Here is a 15,757-nt window from a genome sequence, read left to right as displayed (position 1 = left end):
ATGAAGGAAGCTGATGAGTTGGAACTGATTAAATGATTGGTGAGTCGTGGATGAAGTTTGTTAACAAATCTAAGGCAAAGGAAAGTCGACATGAAGATCTACAGCTCAGATTGAACCGCAATACCCTGGCACAAGTTCCAAGACTAATATGCAAGTTCCAAGGCGGGGTAAAACATTTTCAGATCGAAAGATGCATTGAACCTGGACAAGATCAAAGATCTGATGGCTATGATTCATCATGGGAAATGTGATCAAGGAGATTAAGCGGTTACCTAATTGTTTATAAATAGGAAACTGTTGATAAACAATGTATGCGGGCAAGTGTATGCACAGGGATGCTACATAGTGATTACCGAGCATAGAAGCTTGAAGACCTGTTAGAATAACAGAGTATAGAAGCCCAACAAATAGACAAGATTAGTTCTATGTCTAGATTGTATTGAACAAATGGGAATCTGCTTTAGCATTCTAGATGTGAAGTTGCAGATAGATTTTATTACTATTATTTTGTGAAAGTGACAGAAAATCTCTTAACCGAGTGGACTTAACAGTCTTATTTGTAAAACCCTCTAGCAAGGTGACATTCTGATTGAGTGTTTGAAATCCTTTAACAAGGTCACTTCTAACAAAGTGAAGATCCTAACAAATCTGAGGGAAATCCCTTAACCGGGTCACATCTAGCAATGTGTTTGTAATCTTTAACAGGATTTGATTTTAATCGAGCATACTCTAGAAGAGTATATTTCTTAGTGGGTCCGAAATCCCACAGTGGTTTTTTCCTATTTGGGTTTCCACGTTAAATCTGGTGTTATGAGGTTTATGATGTTAATATGCTTTTGAGTTTGCATGTTTGACAGTTTTGGTTTTATAACTGAAATATATGTTATAGAGGTTTAATCTGATGTTTTTTTGGATGATTAAGTTTGTATGATTCACCCCCCCCCTCTCATCTTGTTGGCTATTGGATCTATACTTATATTAAATATCAGAACTATCAATTGGTATCAGAGCTTTGGACTCCGGAAGGAAAAGTTTAAAGGCACTTGAGTTAAAGATCCAAAGATGTATAAGAGGGATGCACCAAAGCTGAACAAGTCAAGTTTCTCTACATGGCAGAAAAGGATGAAGCTACATCTATCAGAAGTTGGAGAATATGTTGTATACTATCTGAAGAATGATTTTGTCACACCGAGCACCTATCCATTAACTATGGAAGAGATAAAGGCAAAGCAAGAACATATTCAAGCAATGATTGAAATAACATCTGCATTGATAGATTCAGAGTTTAATGATCTAGAAGGCTGCAATGATGTAAAGGCAATGTGGGATAAGCTCATATTAGTGTATGGAGGAGATGAACATGTTCAAAGAGAAAAAGTAGATAGTCTAAGAGGACAACTTGAATCTATGAGGATGAATGAAGGTGAGAACATAACTCAGTATAGTACAAGGCTAAAGGAGATTGTCAATCAAATCAAAGGAGTAGGTGGAACTATTGAAGAAAAGGATATAACAAGTAAGTTGTTAAGAACCCTTCTACTGGCTTATGCAATCCAAGTCTCTACAATTAATGAATTGAGGTCTATACCTAATATGTCAGTTTCTTTAGATGCTACTATTGGTAAGCTACATTCATTTGAGCTAAGTAACTTTGATAACAGTGGATCTTCGGTAAATAAAGTTGAATCTGCATTTAGTTCTTTTCATCTTGATGAATCTAATGATTTCAATGAAAGAAAGTATAAGTACTCTGAAGGAGATCACAGTGGAGCAAGTGAAAGATTTCGTAAGAACATGGAGGCAGTACACAAACTGTATGAGGAAATCAGAAAGCAAGAAGAGTTTGAAGCACTATTAGCCAAAAGGTTACCGAGAGGCAAAGGTAAGTATAAAGGAAAGCTACCTTTGAAATGTTTCAATTGTGATAAGATAGAACATATGGCTTCTAATTGTCCTGACAAAGATTTTACTAAAAAGAGAGATTACCGAGATGACAGACAGAAAGACATTCATTACAGAGGACACCGAGACTTTAGAAGAAGAGATAGAAAGACATGCCTAATAGCTGATGAAGAATCCAATGATGATAAATCAGATGAGACTAATACAGAGGAAGTAGTTTATGTGGCTATCAAAGATGGATCAGATGAAGAAAGGTATGAAGAAAAAGCCCTGATATCTCACATAAACACTAATGATTCTTGCATTATAGATAGTGGATGCTCACATCATATGACAGGAGATAAACACAAGTTGGTTATATTAGAAGATTATGATGGAGGCTATGTTAGATTTGGTAATGATGCACCACGTCCAATGAAAGGTAAAGGATCTATAACACTTCTTGATAATGCAAGATGCAATGATGATTATTGGGTTGAAGGTTTGAAATATAATTTGTTGAGTGTAGCACAGCTAAACAACACAGGTTACCGAATATAATTTCAAAAGGGAATTGTCAAAGTTCATGACAAGAATGGAAAGTTAGCTGCTACCGGGACACAAACAAAAGGTAACACATTTCACCTTGACTCAACTCGGAATAAGTGTTTGCATGCAAAGATAGATGATACCTGGTTATGCCATAAAAGGTTTTGTCATGTAAATTTTGATAATCTAATCAAAATAGGTAAGAAGCACCGAGTAAGAGGTCTACCGAGTCTTGAAAAACCTGAGAATGCTATATGTCGAGGATGCCAGATGGGTAAGATGACAAGATCAAGCTTTACAAGTAAGTCTTATACTTCTAAGGGAATTTTAGATTTGAATTTGAACCGAGAATAGTGGAAGAGGCATTTAACAATGAAGATTGGATAAATGCTATGACAGAAGAGATTGATCAAATCAAGAAGAATGACACATGGACACTAATCCCAAGACCAAAGGACAAAAATATAATCGGTACAAAGTGGATTTTCAGAAACAAGCTAAATGAAAAAGGAGAGGTCATTTGAAACAAGGCAAGACTAGTTGGCAAAGGTTATGCTCAAGAAGAAGGAATTGATTATGGTGAAACTTTTGTACCTGTTGCTAGACTTGAAGGAGTAAGAACATTGTTGGCCTGTGTTGCTTTCAAAAATTTCAAGGTATATCAAATGGATGTCAAATCTGCATTTCTAAATGGAATATTAGAAGAAGAAGTTTTTATTGAACAACCTGAAGGATTTGTTGAAGACAATAATAAAGATCGGGTATGTAAATTGAACAAAGCTTTATATGGTTTGAAACAAGCACCTAGAGCATGGTATGAAAGATTGCACTCTTATTTGATTAAGATTGGTTTTATAAGGACAAGTGAGAACAACAATATGTACATGAAGAATGATGAAAATGGAATACCAATCTCAGCCATATTTGTTGATGATATTATATTTTGTGGCAATGACTCTCAATGCAAAAACTTTGGAAATGAAATGAGCAAAGAATTTGAGATGTCATTAATCGGTGAGATAAAGTATTTTATAGGTTTACAGATACTACAAATGAAAAATGAGATTTTCATTACTCAATCCAAGTACATAAAGGAAATCTTGAAGAAATTTGGAATGGAGGATTCAAAACCAGTAAGTACTCCTATGCATACCAACTGTAAATTATCAAAGAATGATGAATCTGCATCTGTTGATGAGACACTTTACCGATCCATGATTGGAAGGCTGCAATATGTTGTTCACAGCAGACCAAACATAGCACATGCAGTAGGTATAGTTGCAAGATTCTCTACAAATCCTAAGGAAACACACATGACAGCAATCAAAAGAATTTTTAGATACTTGAAAGGCACTGAGGATTATGGCTTAGTATATCAAAAAAGAAATGATTTTGATTTAAAAGTTTATACTAATGTTGATTGGGCAGGCAACATTGATGACAAAGAAAGCAAAAGTGGAGGACCTTTCTTTTTAGGAGAAAGACTAGTGAGTTGACTTAGCAAGAAACAAGGATGTGTTTCACAGTCAACAGCAGAAGCTGAATACATTGTTGCAGCACTGAATTGTACCAACATTGCATGGATCAAACAACTGTTGGAAGGTATAAATGAGAAAGTTACCGAGCCAATAACTATATTCTGTGACAATACTAGTGCCATTAATATTTCAAAGAATCCTATTATGCACTCTAAGACAAAGCACATGTCATCATATGTCATTATCTTAGAGAAGAAAGTGGTGTTGGAGTATGTTAGCACAAAGGAACAAATAGCAGATATCTTCACCAAGCCACTACCAAGGGACACTTTTGAATATCTTAGAAGCAAGTTAGGGGTCCTACCCCTGTCTTCTACTCACTGACCAAGTTCGGTGAAAGCATCAATCCGATGACTCTATCGAATATCTTTTGGGAGTTGATGCTTATTTATACACTTTAGCATGTTTTCTAAAGGTGTACAAGAATTATTACAGGAAATATTACAGGGAACAGGAATTGAAGACAAAATGCTCTGATCGAGACTGAATTGATACACAATAGCAGGAAATCACTTCATACAGAAAGAAATTATGCTTTTAGTTCTTTACTTTTTGGCATTGTTGTCAAAGGGGGAGAAGACTACTATACAGGGGAAAAGACTAATGAGAAGACTGTAGATTGGAAAGAAAACTAAAGAAAACGGGAAAAGTCTAATGTATGGGGGAGAAATTCTGATGACAATAAGAGAGCATTTCAGCATTTCAGAATCACAGCAATCCAAATCTTTTAAGGTCAAATCAATTGGTTTTGCCATCAATGCCAAAGGGGGAGATTGTTGGCAATATTGCATTATAACAGACAATGAAAGATTGTTGGCATTTCAATAAGGATATTGAGAAGGTTGTTGATAATTATGGATATAACTGATTAAGGATGTTTACTGTCTTCATATTATTATTTTGTCATTGATGTCAAGAAATTGATTTTCTAATTCGGTATGATGTTGCCATACCTTGAGAAGTATGATTTAAAGATTATAAAGATGTAGGTAAAAGACACAGGAAAGAATATGATGAATAAGGGGATGAATAAGGTATTCAATGGGCAACTAGTACCAAGTCAGACAATGATGAGATCATGATGTTTTAGATTGTTTTAACATCATACATATGTTGTAAAATGTAAAGGTTAATACTATACTATGTTATCAAGCAAAGAACCTAGTCGGTAAACCCTAAGGAACCTAGTCGGTAAACCCTAAGGTTATCACTATCAGTTAATGAAGGCAGAATGTCTACCGAGTGAAGTTAGTATTCACCGAGTTGTTACCGAGTTGCAATCGAGCTATAACAGAATGCATTAAATGTTTACATGCGTTATTTAATGAAGGAAGCTGATGATCTGGAACTGATTAAATGATTGGTGAGTCGTGGATGAAGTTTGTTAATGAATCTAGGGAAAAGGAAAGTCGGCATGAAGATCTACAGCTCAGATTGAACCGCAATACCCTAGCACAAGTTCCAAGACTAATATGCAAGTTCCAAGGCGGGGTAAAACATTTTCAGATCGAAAGATGCATTGAACCTGGACAAGATCAAAGATCTGTGGCTATGATTCATCATGGGAAATGTGATCAAGGAGATTAAGTGGTTAGCTAATTGTTTATAAATAGGAAACTGTTGATAAACAATGTATGCGGGCAAGTGTATGCACAAGGATGCTACATAGTGATTACCGAGCACAAAAGCTTGAAGACCTGTTAGAATAACAGATTATAGAAGCCCAGCAGATAGACAAGATTAGTTCTATGTCTAGATTGTATTGAACAAATAGGAATCTGCTTTAGCATTTTAGATGTGAAGTTGCAGATAGATTTTATTACTATTATTTTGTGAAAGTGACAGAAAATCTCTTAACTGAGTGGACTTAACAGTCTTATTTGTAAAACCCTCTAGCAAGGTGACATTCTGATTGAGTGTTTGAAATCCTTTAACAAGGTCACTTCTAACAAAGTGAAGATCCTAATAGATCTGAGGGAAATCCCTTAACCGGGTCACATCTAGCAATGTGTTTGTAATCTTTAACAGGATTTTCTTTTAACTGAGCATACTCTAGAAGAGTATATTTCTTAGTGGGTCTGAAATCCCACAGTGGTTTTTCCCTATTTGGGTTTCCACGTTAAATCTGGTGTTATGAGGTTTATGATGTTTATATGCTTTTGAGTTTGCATGTTTGACAATTTTGGTTTTATAACTGAAATATATATTACCGAGGTTGAATCTGATGTTTTTATGGATGATTAAGTTTGTATGATTCACCTCCCCCCCCCCCCCCCTCATCTTGTTGGCTATTGGATCTGTACTATTAAGTATCAGAACTATCATGTTTTACCTTTTCATGAAATAATTCATAAAAGATACATCTAACTCCATTTTTGCCTTTGTAAAATTAATTACTCTATTGGTGTAATAATACTTCAACTTAGCATATATCAATTCCTCTTCAATATGCAAATGGATAAACAATTACCTTTTAAATGTGAAAACGTTATTTGAAAGGTTTTCATTAATTACCCTTGGTTGATTGTTCTCTCATATAATTTTATTTGTAAATTCACACCCACTTAATCTTCCTACTTTTACCTTCTTTAAATGAAACACTTTTACTTGGCTGCTATGTTTTTTCACTTATCAAAATCTCTTTATGAAAGTATATTCATCTTTCACTAATATATCTTCTTCATGAAATTTGGTCTTACACCTGCTAATTGTATTTTCTTGGAGGTTGTTGGAACCTTGGGGGCCCACCAATATTTGTGATTGTCTTAATCAAAATCTGCAACACTATTTTGTTGTAACATACGATTTTGGAGAAGCTATTTTTTGTTATGCATATTAGCCTTGTTTTGTCAATAACACAATTGAGCAAACTCTTCTCTTTGCGGGGTCCACCACTTTGGCTCATATTAACCAACTTAATGGTTTTCATTTTACCATCACATATATAGTTTATATATATAAGATCATTTCTTATAATGCTCCATAATGATTAATTTAAATCATTTTTGATTGATTTAAATTTTGATTTCTCTTTAGTGTTATTCCTCTTCAAACATATAATGTGGCCATTTGAAATATTATTATTGGAATTTGAATAACAAGCTATTATAGGTTTGCACAGATGAAAGTTGATCCCCTCTTAAAACTATATGTTGGGCTCTACCCTTATGGGAGTCGCATTTATCCCCACATATAGTAAACATTTGGTTTCAATAATATCAAATATATTAATTTGAATTATCAACTTTCATAAAGAAGATGCCTTCCATTAATGAACTTGTAACAGTACTAACCTTACCTGATGATCAAATAAACCGTTCTTCTTGAATTAACACTCCATACCTTGCTCTGATGTATTTCGCCAACAAACCCACTTGAACTGGTGACAGGAATTATTTGGAATGAGTTTGTGATTACAAATTTTAAACACTGTTCAATTTGTGCATTTTTTACTATTTGTAATAATGTTTGATCTTGACTTCTTGCATTCAGAATCAATCCTGAAAATTGACCCAATCGTATAATGAGGTTGTGACAATTGGCAATCATGTAAACATTTAACCCGAGATTACAATACAACTAATGGCTCTGAGGGATTCGCTCTGAGATGAAAAGTATTAATTTTCAAAGTAGGCTTCACAATTGACTTTACCCTTGTGCAAGTTTCAGATATGCATAAATTGTATTTGGTTTAAGCTCAAGTAAATTACCAAATGGATTGGTAGGGTTCCAAAACCTTGCACTATGGTTTATTGTGATACAAAAAATCATGTGGATCAATTGGTTTAGACTAACTATAATCCAAGTGTGAAATAATAATTTCAACAGAAAGCCACTTTGGTAGATTTTGCAATCTGTAAGTAATAAAATGAATAAATCACAAATGGAATTGACCTGGGAAAAATAACAAATGAGGTCACAGGTCTCTAAAAATTGACTCGGGAGTTCATTTTCATATATTAAATTGAGGGGAACAATTGGATTAGAATGAGTACTTACAAGGACCAGTTTATTAACTCTCAAAAGTGGCTACTTGGAATAGTTTTGTGACTCGGACTAGTATGCACCTAAATTTCGCTATTTGACAGAGGTATCAAATTTGATTCTGGGAAGTTCAATATGGATAATCATGCCTATTTATGGGTTGTAAACATAATTGCAAGGTCAAATTTTCCATCGGGATTAGGATTCATGGGTGCATTTTTGGGGGTGTTCACTAAATTATCTCATTTAGGAGACCCTAAATTTTGCCAAAATTTAGGGTTCCGACACGATGCTCCGGGGGTACAAAGAAATCAAGTCTCTTGAGTGGATAAAGCTTGGATAGTGGTACCATGGTGTTGATATCTCTCTCTAACATTCATGTATTCTCTGACTCTAGTAACCTTGTCCATTTGATCAGATAGTCTCTATAGACTCCTTTCCTAGTCTTTTTCACAACTTTAGAATCCAAGATGCATTCCAATGTGACCGGTTGGCTTGGAGGTAAATATTGTAACCAGTCTACATCTTCCTTCTCAGTAGGTGCTTCTTGATTTGTTTTTGTTTGAGGCCCTTTGTATGGATACAAATCACATACATTGAAGATTGGGGATATGCCCAAATTTGGAGGTAAATCTAACTCGTATGCATTATTGTCAAATTTATGCATGAACTTAAGAGGTCCAATCTTCTTCATGCATAGCTTACTACATTGTCCCTTGGGTAGCCTCTCCTTCCTCAAATAGGCCAATACTAGATCACCTACCTTATAGTGTACTTCTCTTCTTTTATTATCTAGTAGTGCCTTGTACTTCTCATTGTGTTGTTGCAATGTCTTCTTGACCTGCTCATGTACCTCTTTTATATTTTATGCAAATTTTTCCCCTTGTGCACTTCTATGGTCCATAGGACTGAGGTCTCTAAGCTCCAAGATGCCCCTAGGATGACATCCATAAACAATCTCAAAGGGACTTCGGCATGTGCTTCTATTAACTGAGTCATTGTAGGCATACTCGGCTTGACCCATTACCAAATCCCAAGCGTGTCCATGTTGTTTGGTGAGACATCTCAACAAGTTACCTAAGGATTTGTTAACCACTTTAGTTTGACCATCTGATTATGGATGGTATGCTCATGAAAAGGAAAGATTTATGCCTAGTTTCTTCCATAAGGTTCACGAAAAGTAGCTTACAAATTTAGTGTCTCTATCACTCACAATGCTAATCGGTAAGCCATGAATCCTCACAACTTCCTTGAAGAATAACCTTGCTTTATAGGAGGCATCATTAGTGCATTTTCAAGGCACAAAGTGTGTCATCTTGTTGAATTTGTCCACTACGACAAAAATACTGTCATACCCTCTTGGAGTCTTAGGCAAACCAAGAACAAAGTCCATGCTCAAACATTCTCAAGGTCTAGTTGGTATGGCCAATGGCTGATATAAACCAGCATTGTTGGAGGTTTCCTTATCTCTTTGACATATGGGACATTTCTCCACAAACCTCCTAACATCTGACTGAAGTTTAGGCCAATGATTAAACCTGCCAACCTGCTCTAAGGACTTGTCAAGGCCAAAATGTCCTCCTAAGCTTTCTTGATGCTTCTCCGTAATGATATTATCTCTCATGGAGCACTAAGGTATGCAAAGTAAGTGTCCTTTAAAAAAAAGGCCTTCCTACAACATGAAATCAGAATAGGAAACATGACAAACATTAGTAAACTTGGTGCAAACATCATATGCTTCTCCAAAATCCTTGTCACCTTGGTATAGATCTTTGAGTTCATTTAACCCCACACTTTGGAGATGCACTTCTTGGATGGTAAGAACTCTTATACTTAAGGCATCTGCTACCTTATTGGTGACTCCTTTCTTGTGTTTAATGGAAAAGGTATAAGCATGCAAGTGCTCAACCCATTTGATGTGTCTTTGATGCAACTTCTCATGCCCATTCAAGAAGCTAAGTGCATGGTTGTCAGTATAAACTATGAATTCCTTGGGAAGTAGATAATTCTGCCATTTCTTAAGGGCTTGTACCATGGCATACAACTCTAGGTCATAGGTAGAATACTTTTGCTTTGTCTCATTGAGCTTCTCAGATAAAAATGCTATCGGATGACCTTCTTGGCTCAAAACTACTCCTATTTCCAACTTGCTAGCATCACACTCCACAATAAAAAGCTCATTGAAATTAGGAAGCCTAAGATAAGGTAGTTCTGTTGCTTTTTCTTTCAACAAATCAAACCCCTTGTCTATTATACTAGTCCACTTAACTGACATTTCATTCCTCCTTTGATGGTATTCAATATGGGTACACATACATGACTAAACCCTCTAATAAACTTCCTATAGAATGAAGCTAATCCATGAAAAATTCTCACATCTCCTATTGACTTAGGAGTAGGCCAATTAACTATTACATCTACCTTGGTTGGATCCATTTTTAAACAACCTTGAGAAACTACAAAACCAAGATATACTAGTTCAGTTTTGAAGAACTCGCACTTGTCTAAGTTGATCATCAACTTTGCTTCATGTAGCTTCATCAAGACCTAATCCAGATGTCTGATATGCTCCTCCCTTAACCTGCTAAAAATCAGAATGTCATCAAGATAAACAATCACAAATTTTCCAATAAACTCTGCAAGCACTTCATTCATGAGTCTCATGAAGGTTCTAGGTGCATTTGTGAGCCCAAAGGGAATCACCAACCATTCATTGAGCCCCTCATTAGTCTTAAAGGTTGTTTTCCACTCATCTCTAGGTCTGATCCTTATTTGATGATAACCTGATTTCTAATCCACCTTTGTAAAGTAACAAGCTTCTCCTAAGTAGTCCATTAGGTCCTCAATTCTTGGCATTGGAAACCGGTATCTGATGATAATCTTGTTGATGGCTCTTGAGTTGGTGCACATTCCCCATTTGCCATCTTTCTTAGGTACCAAAACAGTAGGTACTGCACATGGGATTAAACTCTTCTTTATCAACCCCTTATCTAGCAATTCTTGTACTTGTCTTGCTATTTCTTTATTTTGAGTAGATGTCATTTTGTAAGCATCCTTGTTTTGCAAGGTAGCTCTGGGTATGAGGTCTATCTAATGGTTCACATCTCTATATGGGGGTAAAGCATCTGGTATCTCATTCACCATAATGTCTTTGTACCGGTCCAACAAGGTCTTCACTTCTTGAGGTACTACCAGTTTGGGTTCAGTCTTTACCTCTTCTTTTGGTTTCACTATGATGGCATATCCTTGGTTCCCTTCATGCTTCAACTCTTTTAGGAACTCCTTCCCACTAAGTAACATAACACTTGAACCTACATGACTTTCTTCTCCCTAAACAACCAAAGGATCCATTTGGAACTTCCTTCCTTCCTTGGTGATAACGTAAGAATTCTTCTCCTCATCATGTATGGATTTGACATCATATTGCCAAGGGCGTCCAAGAAACAAATGGCATGCATCCATAGGTAATATATCACATAGTGCTTTGTGCTTATACTCTCCAATTTCAAATTCTCTCCAAGATTGCTCATCAACTAACACATGTTGTCCTTTACTCAACCATGATATCATATAGGGATTGGTGTGTGGAAACCTTTTCAACTTGAGTTTGTCTACAATTTCAACTACTACAATGTTCTCAGTAGAGCCTAAATACACTATGACCCTACAAATCTTACCATATGATCTGCAAGTGGCTTTAAAGAGTGTCTTTCTTTGAGTAGGTTCTTTGGCCTACGATACCTTCAATAAGGTCCTTCTTAACATCAGGTTCTCTCCATCTAGAACTGGTCCAGCTTTGCTGATTGGTGAGGTTACACTTTGATTGTCTTCCTCCTGCACCAACTGAGTTCTCCTTTCACCTACATAAGAACTTGAAGTCTTTTCAGGACACTGATTCATTGTGTGGCCCACTTGATGATAATGAAAGCATTTTCTGGTGAAGACTGTGGGTCCTCTTCCTTGTGTGCCAAATTTGCCTCTAAAGTTGCCTCTAAAGTTGTTTCTTCCTCTAGAGTTGCCTCTAAACTGACCATTCTTGCTGAAGTTATCCCCACTATTTTCATTTTGATTACCTTCTTCATTCTTGCCAGAGTTATGACCCCTTCCAAAGGTACCTCTTCCTTTGAATCCTTTACCACCTCTACCTCTTTGATTGAACTCACTTTTCCTCTTGATCTCATCCTCTGCTCTCAAAGCCAGCTGAAAACTCTTATGTACTATCTCAGGTGCCAACATGCTAATTTCATCTTGTATGATTTGTCTTAGGCCATTTGGGTATCTTGCTCCCTTCTCCACTTCTTCATCATGTTTCCTTTCTCTTAGAGTTAGTTTGTTTAACTCCACTATGTAAGCACTCACGTCCATTTCTCTTTGCTTCAAACTCATCAACTTCTTGTGTATCTGCACCTCATAATCTAGAGGTAGGAATTGATTTTTGATTCTCATCTTCATTCTCTCCCAAGAGTTGATCTTCTTTCTTCTAGTTTGTTCCCTTTCTTCTTGCATCATGTTCCAACACACTAAAGTTGATCCTTTCAACTTTTTCTTAGCTAGATTGACCCTCTTGTCTTCTGCAACCTCCTTGTATTCAAAATTATTGTTCAAAGCTTCTATCCAATCCAATAGCTCTTCTCCATTTAGGCTACCACTACAGACCGGTAAACCATCTAGGCTATCTTTGTTGAGTGATTTAAGTGCATCCAAGAAGATTGTTGATCTTTCTCCAACTCCTTCTTTTCTATCACCACTCCTACCACATATGCATCGTCATCATTAGTTTCATCACCCCACTCTATGATCTTTCCCTTACCTTTCTTGGAGTCTTGCTCCCGAGCTTCATTAAGCATGTCTTGGACCAACTTCCTAAATGGCCTCTTGACTCGCTGCCTTAGGTGGCATGTTGTTGGATTCTAATTCTACCTCTTGCTCTAACATACACCACTTTGTTCAATAAAGTGGCTCTAATACCAATCTGATGTAGAGGGGATTCTCACTCCTATTGGGTTTGCTCACTCTTGATGTCTCTTAGGTAGTCTCTTGAACCATCCAATGGTTCCATTCTCTCCAACCTTTCAAAGGTTGTAGGGCCCACCCTTACTGACCTTTCCAAGGTCTCTAGACTAAGGTGATCACCCTTAGATTTGGGAGTGTCCAATACTCCTTGATTGTGACTCTCCAACTCAATACCTACTCACACCTTCACCATGAGTCGGCCCCCTGTACAATAGGATCATCATTCACACATTTCCAACTCTCATAGGGTGGATTTGCTTTTGGTTTTCCAACCCTACCCCTTCATCTAGGTCTTTGAAGATTACCAATTCCAAGCTTATGGGCCAAATTTCTCTTTTAGGCCTACTAGGAGTCCTAGTCCAATTAGCCCTACCACTGAGGTATTTTGCACTTATCTGCCAGAAGTCCTACTCACCGGTATGAACTTCTTATATTTTTGGATACCCTTTTGGAAGCTTCATACAATATCTCAGAATTGGACCTAGGTTTGGTCTCTAACCCTCCTAACCCTTTTTAGGCCTAATGCCCTCCTTTTAAGCCTACAAAATAGGCTTTTTCTTAAATGTCCTCACCAGTCCGTTTGGCCAAGGATTTTGATGATTGGTTCAGGTCTGTACACCCATGAGGATGTCCAATCCAATCTGATATCAAATCCATCCAACGGATTTGCCCATCTAGGGCATGTTGTCCATGATCCCCATTGCTTGCTAACTCAACGTGCCAAGCCTAGGGTATGGTGGCAAATCCGGAGTATAGCCTCCCTTGTCTTAAAAAAAATTGCACACATACTTTACAAGGTCTCCTAGCATTCCACAAGGTTTTAGTACAAGGTTCCACCATGGAATGCTAGGATTGAGCCATAAAGTATTCAAACCCTTGTTTTAAGATCTTTAGGACCCGCCTACAACAAAATTGATAAAACTTACAAACAATAACACTTCAAATCCTCAAATTACCATGAAATGGAAAAAAAGTCTCTTTTCTAACAATTCATATCTTGGTCTGGGCTTGGAAATCCGTGCAGACCGTACAATATCAGTTAAAACTCAATACAATTCACTGAAAACGCAAACTTTCAAGGCTAAAACTTACTCTCCTTATTTCAATTCTCCAACTAACATTCTCATCGGTTGTCCCAAGCCTTATATCAGCCTTGGTTTTTTTACAAGTTTCTTTTAACTAAAAAACACAACCAACTAGCCGTTGGTGTTTGGAAAATGCAAAAGTTGCAAAGTTGCTAGGAGCAACCTTTGCAACTTTTACATAGTCAAGAAACTTTTGCCCAAATCAAACCCAGATCACTTCTAAAGGTTCAAATGACCTTAAAAAACCATTAAACAACATAAAACAACCTATTCTAACATAAAATCAACTCATTCTACCAAATACTCTTCCTGGCACCCTTAAGAGCCCATATGCCAACATTGGCCAATCAGTGACTCCTAAGGTCCTTACAAACTTCTGAGTACTTATTCACAAACATAATGACCTTATTACATACCAAAATCACATGATTCCAAACTCCTGGAACCTACACAACAAAATTTCTCAAGTGCTCCTACACCAGGCCCATTTTTCAAGGGAGATGTGGGTGCTGAATTTGGTGGCTCAATATGATTGTTGGAAGTCAGCCTAATCGGTAAATCGACCTAGGATTTCATATATAAAGGCATTTTATCAACTCAATTTCATCCTAACCATTCTAAGTATTCACATTCAAGCAATCAAGCATTCAAGCATTTAGGTGTTCATCATCAAGCATTTTCAAAGATCCTCAAGGTTGCATTTTCTTCATTCATCCATTGTGGAGAAAATTACAACATTCATACGCAAGCATGTGTGTGTGATTAGGGTTTTTTCATGTTCGTCCCATTTCATACAACATATGCGATTAGATTCAAGAAGCAAAGCATCACTATCAGTCCTTGCAAATATGAGGTATATCTTTCCACTATTTATTTCAGTATTTGCAATATTTCATTCAAGGTTAATTCCTAAACTGGGGTTTGACTTAGGCAAATCCCTATTCCCAACCCACTTCCCTTCTCTAGTATGCGCAAGAACAAGTATGGATTTGTGATCTTTAGATTAAGATTTATTTACAATGATGAATCAATCCCCCATTGGAGTGTGAAAAGTGTGGAGGACTAGAGTTACCACCACACCAGTCCTGACAAAATAGGAGCTCATTTTGGGAACAAATTCAAATTTTCTTACAATCCTCAGATTCAAGTTTGTCGCTCGATCCAACAATTGTAACTCACTGTTTGTGTATAATTACTTAAATTTCATCCTATTTGCCCTAATTTCAGTATCTTCAACCAATCAATTCAACTCAAGGGAAATAAGAGGGCACATCCAACATCCTTGGAATTAGAACAAAATCTAAATATATTATGTTTAGATTTATCTAATTCCTATCTTTCCCTAATGTAATTGGTACCTAGGTAAAATATTAGTAATTTCCATACATCTAATGGTGGAAACCCTAATATTTTTCACCAATACATTTTGGTGAACCCAATGCCTTACACCTTTAATTCTGACTTATGTTCTTAGATTTGAGTGTTTATGCAATTTAAAATTCAAATTTAAATTTACAAGTTTAAATTCCAATTAAATTTAAAAAATGTAGAGGTTAATTTCACAAAAACCTTAATTTCAAATTAATTGTTTCAGATCTCATTTGGAAACATTTAAAACTTTAAATTTAAATTCATAAATCTCACTTTAATAAAATTACATAAATTTAGAGGTTTAATTCATAAAAACCCTAATTCTTTTGGTTAATT

This window comes from Cryptomeria japonica, chromosome 5 (assembly GCF_030272615.1).
Source record: "Cryptomeria japonica chromosome 5, Sugi_1.0, whole genome shotgun sequence".
Taxonomy (NCBI): Eukaryota; Viridiplantae; Streptophyta; class Pinopsida; order Cupressales; family Cupressaceae; genus Cryptomeria; species Cryptomeria japonica.
Note: the sequence above shows the minus strand (reverse complement) of the source record.